The following is an 8,665-nucleotide window of genomic DNA, read 5'->3' on the forward strand; positions in this document are numbered from 1 at the left end:
AGAGGAAGTTGTGAGAAAAAGGTCTAGAAGGCTAGCGTACTGACCGGACTCAAAATGTTCTCACTTAAACTAAATAGCTAGTCGTGGTATACAGCCCGATAAGCTGCTGATATTGCACAAAGAAATTACTATTTTAATTACTTTATACGAAATAGATGTTCGGTCATTGCAGTTACCTATCCATATGCCAGCAACCATTGCAACGGTGTTAGAAAAAAGCGCGTAGTGCTTATTTTGCTTTAAACCGCCAAGACTTAAGTTTGTTTGTTTGTTTGTTCAGTTTATTGGCCTATCAACAGCTGCATGGTCATTTTAGGCCAAATAAGTCCTTTTTTTTTTTTTTTGATGTAAGGTAAAAATATGGAACGCTTCCCGAATTTGCGTGTCATCCTTGCGCAGGGGACATGCTAATCTTCTCTGGATCGTTCCAATTTTAGGATATGTACTGCCGAAGCGTGTACCCAAGACTTAAGTAATAGAGGATATATATATATATATATATATATATATATATATATATATATATATATACATATATATATATATATGCATGCTTCCCGCGAATTTGTCGTATATCAAGCAGAGTTTTTTTTTACAGATGCGTATATTCCATGCAGCAATTCATCAAGAGACTTCCGGTGATGTGGCAGCAAAACCTACCCTAAGAATTTTGCATCAATCTCCACTTTGTTTTATCAGGGCCGCCTGTCTCCTGAATTTTATCTCATGACTGAAAATACGCTATACGGCATCAATGTATCCGTCTAAGATGTTATCAGACATATCCAGAAGATTTATTCAAGCCATAGAGAACTAGATAACATTTCAATGATCGTGTTAAAACACTGAAACCAGAACGGGCTCCTATAAAAACAATGGTGTGTAAACGCTGCCTTAAGAGGAGATGATTCTCGACACCCAATGAAATCTCGACATTCTGTCCAGTATTTAAGAGGACAGGTGTTCGACTTTTGCGCCTCTGTAAAGAACAATCAGTACTCCCTCCAGTAACTGAAAACACACTATGCGACGTACAAATGTACAGGATGAAACGATTTGCCATCATATAAAAGACGATATAATTCAATTTCCGTCTAATGAAAACCGGTTTTCTTTTTTAGTTGCAGACCTCTATTAGTTGGCCAGTTGGGTACAAATCGTATGAGAAATAGCAGCCTTCTATCATATCTCAAATTGAAAATATTAAACGAGTGAGATGGGAGACGCGCTACGGTCCAACTCATGTTTTTCACCGACCCAAGTTATGGCAACAGGTCTATTTCCAGCACACCGTAAATACAGATGCGGGCGGTTCAACGATTGAAAAACAGCTCAGCGAAGCTTCCGACCACGGTTATGCTTTATATTTTGTGGTTCCACATCACGTAACCTTAGATCTTCGAAAGCGGTTTTAAATCACCGTCCAAATGAAGCTGAAAGCATCATATCGGTGGTGCAATCAGGTGGTCGATGGAAGACCCTGGGTGTGGTAGTAGGACTAGGTGCCGGCCCACAAGTCCTAAGAGACCCAGACTTAGTTTCAGAAAGAGTGCTATGACTTTCTACCCTTCTCTCACTGGTCCCCTTCTCCCATCACATGAACCAGTTGTTCAAATTCGTTTAGTCGTATGTCGAGAATGGCACCAGCATGACATACCACAAGCCCAAGCCCGCCTGATCATCGCCACCTTCCGGATATTCGCTGAGATCTCGCCGATTCAAAGAGCATAAACCGGAACTAACTCCTATTTTTACAAAACTGTTTAAACGTTGCCTTAATGATAAAATGTTTTCCAACACGTTGGAAAATTTTATCAGTCTACTCAGAATTTAAAAGTTCCGAAATCGGTCATCTTCCTCTCAGTACAGACCAATCAGTCACCTCTGTGTCATGAACAAGATGCTGGAATCTGTGATAAACAGAAAATTATTAAACCGTTTCAGTATAAGTTACCTGCTCAGTGTCATGCAATATGGTTCTGCGAGATCTGCAGTTCTGCGAGATCTGCAGTCGATGTACTAAATATTATCTCACATAGTTGTGTGAAACTCTCAACGAGATTCGTCTCGAGAGCAATAGCTCCGGACATGTCAAAAAAATTTGATAGCGTATCGCATAAATAAATATTAAACCACATCGCCAGCTATAAAATATATGGGCATGTTCTCTCAATTTTAAAACCCCTTTCTCTCTGATAGATTTATGAGTATAATCGTTGATGAGCAGAACCTAATTTCGGGATACCATCCTTGGCCCAACCCAATTCCTGATCATAAATAATCGCTCAATCCACATTCATAGATAATTCGTAGTAATTCATGCTAACGACACGACCATCTATAGCAATACTTCAAAAACCAGCAATAACTAAGTTCTTTCTGATTCGCTTTCTTCTCATCTTGAGGACGTGAGATAATGTGTAAAAATATGCATCGAAAACCAAGCTTTTCTCTTTTCATTCTAATCCCTCTGATCCCCGACATATCCCAACTCAGTGTTTGGTTCTCGTCTTTTGGAAACTTTCATTTCTTGACAAGTTTCTGCGACTGGTCGTCACTGCTGACTTTAAATGAAACATGTTTATTAAATCTGTTGCCAAGCAGAAAAATGTTACGATAGCTCTACCGCTCAAGGAGGTATCTCACTGCCGATGTAATCCTATATTAGTATAAGAGCCGGGTGCAATCTTAAATAGAATAATATTGTCATATTTGTCAAAGAAATGCTCGGCATATCCTATCCTGTCGTGATAGAGTTCAACCCCGGCTTCGAAGCATAGTAAGTGAGTTTCTTTGTTTTTTCCCTGCAACCTCATTTCCACAAACAAGGATGTCGCGATTCTGTCTCTTTTTTATGGTAATTTTTATGGCAAATGCCCGACTGGACTCTAATTTATGGCCACCCACCCTTACCAAACTTTCACAAATATAATCGATGATATATTTTTCACTTTCTGTTTGTCTCTAAATAAAAACGCGTATTCTATGAACAACGCTTATTTTCCAGAAGTGTCCGGCTGGTGAACACCGTTCCGCATTTTGTCCCGGTTTTATAAAACAAGGTAGCCTTCAAATAACAATAAATGAGGTCGTTGTTGAACCGACTCCGCAAAAGCGCTAGACTTTGGAATTGCCTTCTGGTTTCCTGCTTTTCCAACTGTATTTACATGCAGAAGTTCAAGTGTAACGTGAACCGATATCTTGCTGCCCAACTCCCTACATAGTACCCATGTAGCTTATGTCTCTGATAATAGACCCCTACATCAAAGTGGCAATGTGCCTTGTTTGGGGTGAAAATGTAATTTTAAAAAAATCATAATCAAATTCTACTCAATTTCCAACATAAGTGAATACTAAACTACCACCTTATATTCATTAACCCTTACTTTCGAGTGGCATTCGGGCCTTGACTAAGGATGGCTTCCAAGTAGAATAAAAACACAAAAAATACTAATAAGCAATCTTCATTCCCAAAAATTCAGAAACGTTTGTATTGGGGGACAACTTAGGTAAGGAATCGTACAAAACGATTTTTTCAATTACGATTAAATGTTTGCATCTTGGTACGAACAGGGAAACAAGCGCAGAGGTGAAATTCCAATGATAAGTTCACAGAGAAAGAGTAAAAAAAAAGAAAGTCCTCCATACAAAGAGATTAAACATTTAATTACAGCAGAGATACTGGCTAAAATATGTTCTTGTACACAAAATTGTATGTGGTTAAATAACCATAAGTTCGTTGTATCCGCATTGCCCCAAAGCAAAATGCAACTCTAAACTTAGGAGTATACAAAGAGGATACTTTAAATGCTAAGAATATCAGACCAACAAAATAATGTGACACGACAATTTTTTTTTTTATTACATTTTCACCCCAAACAAGGCACATTGCCACTTTGGTGTAGGGGGCTACTATCAGGGGCAACAACTACTGGGGTACTATGTAGGGATTTGGGCAGCAAGGTGTCGGTTCACGTTACACTTGAACTTCTGCACGTCAGTACTGTTGGGGAAGCAAGGACCTGGAATGGAATTCCAGAGTCTAGCGGTTCTGGGGAAGAAACTATTGGAGTAAAAAGATCTTTTACATCTAGGGATCTCTACAGTGTGGGGGTGGGATTTAGCAGCGTGTCGGGTTTGTCGAGGGTGCTTACGTCGTGGGGGCACAAGTGATTGCAGTTCGTCAGAGCATTCGCCACTAAAATACTTGTAAAAAAGGCAGAGGGATGCAACATTTCGTCGATGGTACAGAGGCTGAAGCTTAGATGCCAGTTCAGGGCCTATCAGGTTTGCGACTCTCTTTTGAACCTTGTCAAGGAGCGATAGACTAGTAGCAGATGCACCAGCCCAGATGTGGCAGCAATACTCCATACATGGGCGAATGGTTGCCTTATAGAGGTACAGGATACTTTCGGGTCTTAGTAGATTTCTAGCACGGTAGAGAGAGCCCACCTTTCTTTCAGCGGCCCTGGCAATGCCTTCAATGTAATTGTTCCAACTCATGTTTCCTGTGAACGTTAGGCCAAGGAGTTTGAAAGATGGATTATCAGATAAAGAGCCGTTGGCCATTGCTATGGGTGGTAGAGAGGGTTTCTTGTAATTATTGAATGAAACTAGTTTAGTCTTGGCAGCATTGAACGCAACCAACCACTTTTGTCCCCATTCCACTACAGATTGGAGGTCTTCCTCTAGTGTTTCTGCCATTTCTTTAGAAATGTGTTCATTCGTCTTCCTGTCGTGCCTGCCATAGAGTGTAGTGTCATCAGCATATATAGCCATGTCAGAGGCAATGTTGTCGGGGAGGTCATTTATGAATATCAGGATCAATAGAGGTCCAAGGATAGAACCATGGGGCACCCCCGCATTTATATCATATTGTTTAGATGTACGACCGTCGAGGACAACCTGAATTTTTCTCTTATCTAGGAAGGATTTAATTATGTTAAGTATTCTACCAGTGATACCGTATGATCTGATTTTACTGAGGAGACCCTCATGCTATACCCTGTCAAAAGCCTTAGATATATCTAGAGCTACCGCTCTGCCCTCCCTAGCTTTGTCCAATGAATGGTATATACGTTCAGAGATCACAGTTAGGATGTCTGCTGTGGAACGGGCTTGTCTAAATCCATATTGTTTGTCAGTCAGTTGTTTAGCATCTGTAAGATGATGGACTAGAGCATGGTTAATTATGGTCTCAAATATTTTGGCAAAAAGTGGGAGGAGGCTAATGGGGCGATAATTTGATGGGTCTGTCCTTTCGCCAGAATTCTTGAATAATGGTACAAAAGAAGCAGTTTTCCAACAGACCGGAAAGCAAGCTTCATTAAGGCATTTGTTGTAGAGTTTGGAGAGAACTGGAGCTACTTCGGCTGAGCACTTTTTTAATAGCACAGCTGGGATAAGATCGGGTCCACATGCTTTTGAGGTGTCAAGGTTTTTTATGATAGCATGCACCTAAGCAGGGGTGGTTTTCAGATCGTCTAGTGTGGCGTCTGTCCGCATAGGAAAGTCAGGTAGGGGGTGGTTGGAAGGGTCCAGTGTGGAGTTTGAGGCAAACCGACTGGCAAGCATGTAAGCCTTGTCGGTTGCTGAGGAGACAACCTCGTGATTGAAACTGATATTTCCGGACGCATTAAATCCCCGACAGTTAGGCTGACAAATGTTAGATTTTAAGACATGCATGCCAACCAAACACACTGCTATTTCCAATTTAATTCACACTTACTAATATGATATTTCACGTAAATGACGATGATGTATGAAAGCTTATCGTAACAGGCTGTCAACGATGTCATGATTAAAATAAATCAAAAACGATTTTTGCAAACAAAATTTGGACGAATAAACAAAATCATAACACTATTTTAAGTTTTAGACTGGAGCGATATATTACAATGGTATTTTCAAGTTAGTCATGACGAACCGATATGTTATTGCAAAGAAAACAGTTATATTCAAACGAGAATTATACTCAATACTTATGCATGAACAACTACCATAAATGTGTATTCTTCATTTAGAATCATATACGAATTAAAACTATATTTTCGACTTACATGTCCGACAAATAAAATAAAAACTTATTTTAGCGTACGACATGATTTTAGCTAAAAGCAAAATATGGAAGAACCTCGGGAGACGGCATGGAAAATTAGTAACAAAATACAGAATAGTATATAATACACATGACTATAACCAAATAACTTTATAAATACCACCGTAAGCATCGGTCGGAAAAACATCGTATTCCACATTGTAACCTTAAAAACAGTATCCTAGTGTGCCGGGGTTCTACTTTATAGCGCATGAGTAGTTTTACCTTGAATCATTTCTGTCGTCGATCAACGAAAAGAAATCATTCTAGTCTGAGTAACTTTTATTTTTGTATCAATGGAGGATGCGTGTTTTTGTGCTCTAGCTATACGTAACAATGAAACCCGGACTCGTATCTGATTCTGCTGTCTTTGCGGGGCAAATTTAAGCCAAGGAACGACAAATAGAATATCTTACCTAAATGTTTAAATCTGTGATGAATAAGTCCATTAACTTTGATAGCTGTGCAGATGATATAAAAAAAACTGTCAGAAGAAAAAAAAACAGGAAAAACTCTGATTAATACATCAAAAATTATGTTTGATATCACATTTTGACTCCTCATAATTTCTTTTTGGAATTCATTTTTTTTTTCTTTCATTCCGAATTATTTGCCTATTTTCAGGTTTATTTCTTGCTGAAAAAGCAATCTTACGATTTAATGGAAATATATTCTACGAACTAAATTTTCCCTTCGCTTTTCAAAATGCATATCTCTTATTAATTCATATACAATACGAATTCAAAAGATATCAGCGTTAATAAACATATCACTTTATGTTTTAGCGGCTTTTTTTTTTTAAACAAAATTGATCGCTGATACTAATCAACTTGCAGAAGACTTGCTTAAAGTCGTGCTTTAGTGTGTGGATTATGAAGTTGTTGAGGTAATGTTCAAAACTTATCCGTACATTTTCAGGCTTGTATACTTATGAAAACGTATTATTTTGCAGAAAATAAAACTCCTTTATCCTATAACTTTATAGAGCGTGATTCTTAGCCTCATTACATAATATTCTGAAAGGCGTGTCAGAATACATCCAGCGTAAGAATGCTTATATCTCGATGCTTGAACGTTTATATACATAACACAGTTTTAAATGTTTTTTCATAGAATATAGTACTGTAAAGTGTTACAAAAAATATTACAACAGTTTAAGTCGTTTAATTTTAATGAACTACAGAAATCAACAACATCTCAACGTTATTTGATTGCAAATCTAGTAGAAATACAATTTTTCTACGATAGCGTACAGCTGAACGGGTCACAATAGGAAATAACACGTCGGACAGTTAGACTGCCGCCGATTAAACAGTTTTAAAATCACATCAATATGGAGAACGTGATACATAGTTAAAATTTGTTGATGTAGTAAGCTGAGTACATTCTGGGCGATATGTAGATTATCTTTGAAATGCGAGAACCCCTGTGTCACATGACTTAGCTTGGAAATCTTTTTGGCATTGGTTTCATCGCGGTATTATCCGTGCCCTTGTGAGATACTTAATAAACTTGCAATTTGCTATGTTCAATTACTTATCCTACGCCTCTGCATTAGCCTAGGGTCGTGGGATAAGAAGAGAACCTTTATTTTTGTTACACATCTAATAAGGTTATATAGCATGATAACAAAATCAAAGTTAACTGCATAATTATTTAGATAAAAAGAAAATGTTTTTTCTCAATATTATTATCACTTAAATGCCTACTCTGTTGCTAACAGGCATTATTTGTGTCTGTGTGTTTCCTTCCTCCCACGATTAAGTTCCATTCAGTTATATGTTCAAGAAGCCGCCAAAGAGTTCTATGAATAACATTATTCAATTATTAAACAACAGCTCTTAGATGGTTTATTATGTAATCGACGAGAAAATTTAAAATAGATTTAAAGGGTAAACGATGTTGAAAGAAAATTATACATGCACGCGATTACTTAACTATTAAATATACTGCTTCATTATATGCTCGTTAATCTAGCAGTAAAATTAATATATCTTGTCCCATTTAGGCTTCCATCAAGGATACCTAGTGTAAAAAACATGCTTCCTAGCCGCATTAAAGTGATACAGCGAAACACCTTATATATTTACATATCTGTATATCTATCAATACCTCTCTTTCTCTCTCTATCTGTCTCTGTCTCTCTCTGTCTCTCTCACTCACTCTCTCTCTCTCTCTGTCTATATATATATATATATATATATATATATATATATATGGTGTGGTGATTGTCACTTCTTGACAGAAGAAGACCATCTTTCCCTTGTTTATTGTTGATCATGTATTTTTGAAATATCTTTTTTTTTATATATACACACATATATACATATATGTTTCTTTGTTCATTGAGGCTTATATCTCCGTTGGGTTCTAACTCTTATATATGATGGGAATTTTGGTAAGGTGCAGTATATATATATATATATATATATATATATATATATATATATATATATATATATATATATATATATGTGTGTGTGTGTGTGTGTGTGTGTGTGTGTGTGTGTGTGTATTTATATATATACTGCACCTTACCAATATTACCATCATATATAAGAGAATATG

The 8,665-nt window shown here is 37.4% G+C and overlaps 1 non-coding gene across 1 annotated transcript; it reads right to left on the reverse strand.

Annotated features, from left to right (window-relative positions):
- Positions 1-354: 354 nt before the first annotated feature.
- Positions 355-461, reverse strand: LOC145263488 (U6 spliceosomal RNA). Its single transcript, XR_013864572.1, has one exon. It is a non-coding gene; the product is annotated as a U6 spliceosomal RNA (small nuclear RNA).
- Between the last annotated feature and the right edge of the window lie 8,204 nt (positions 462-8,665).

This window comes from Euprymna scolopes, chromosome 38 (assembly GCF_053919585.1).
Source record: "Euprymna scolopes isolate OS-2025 chromosome 38, ASM5391958v1, whole genome shotgun sequence".
Lineage (NCBI taxonomy): Eukaryota > Metazoa > Mollusca > Cephalopoda > Sepiida > Sepiolidae > Euprymna > Euprymna scolopes.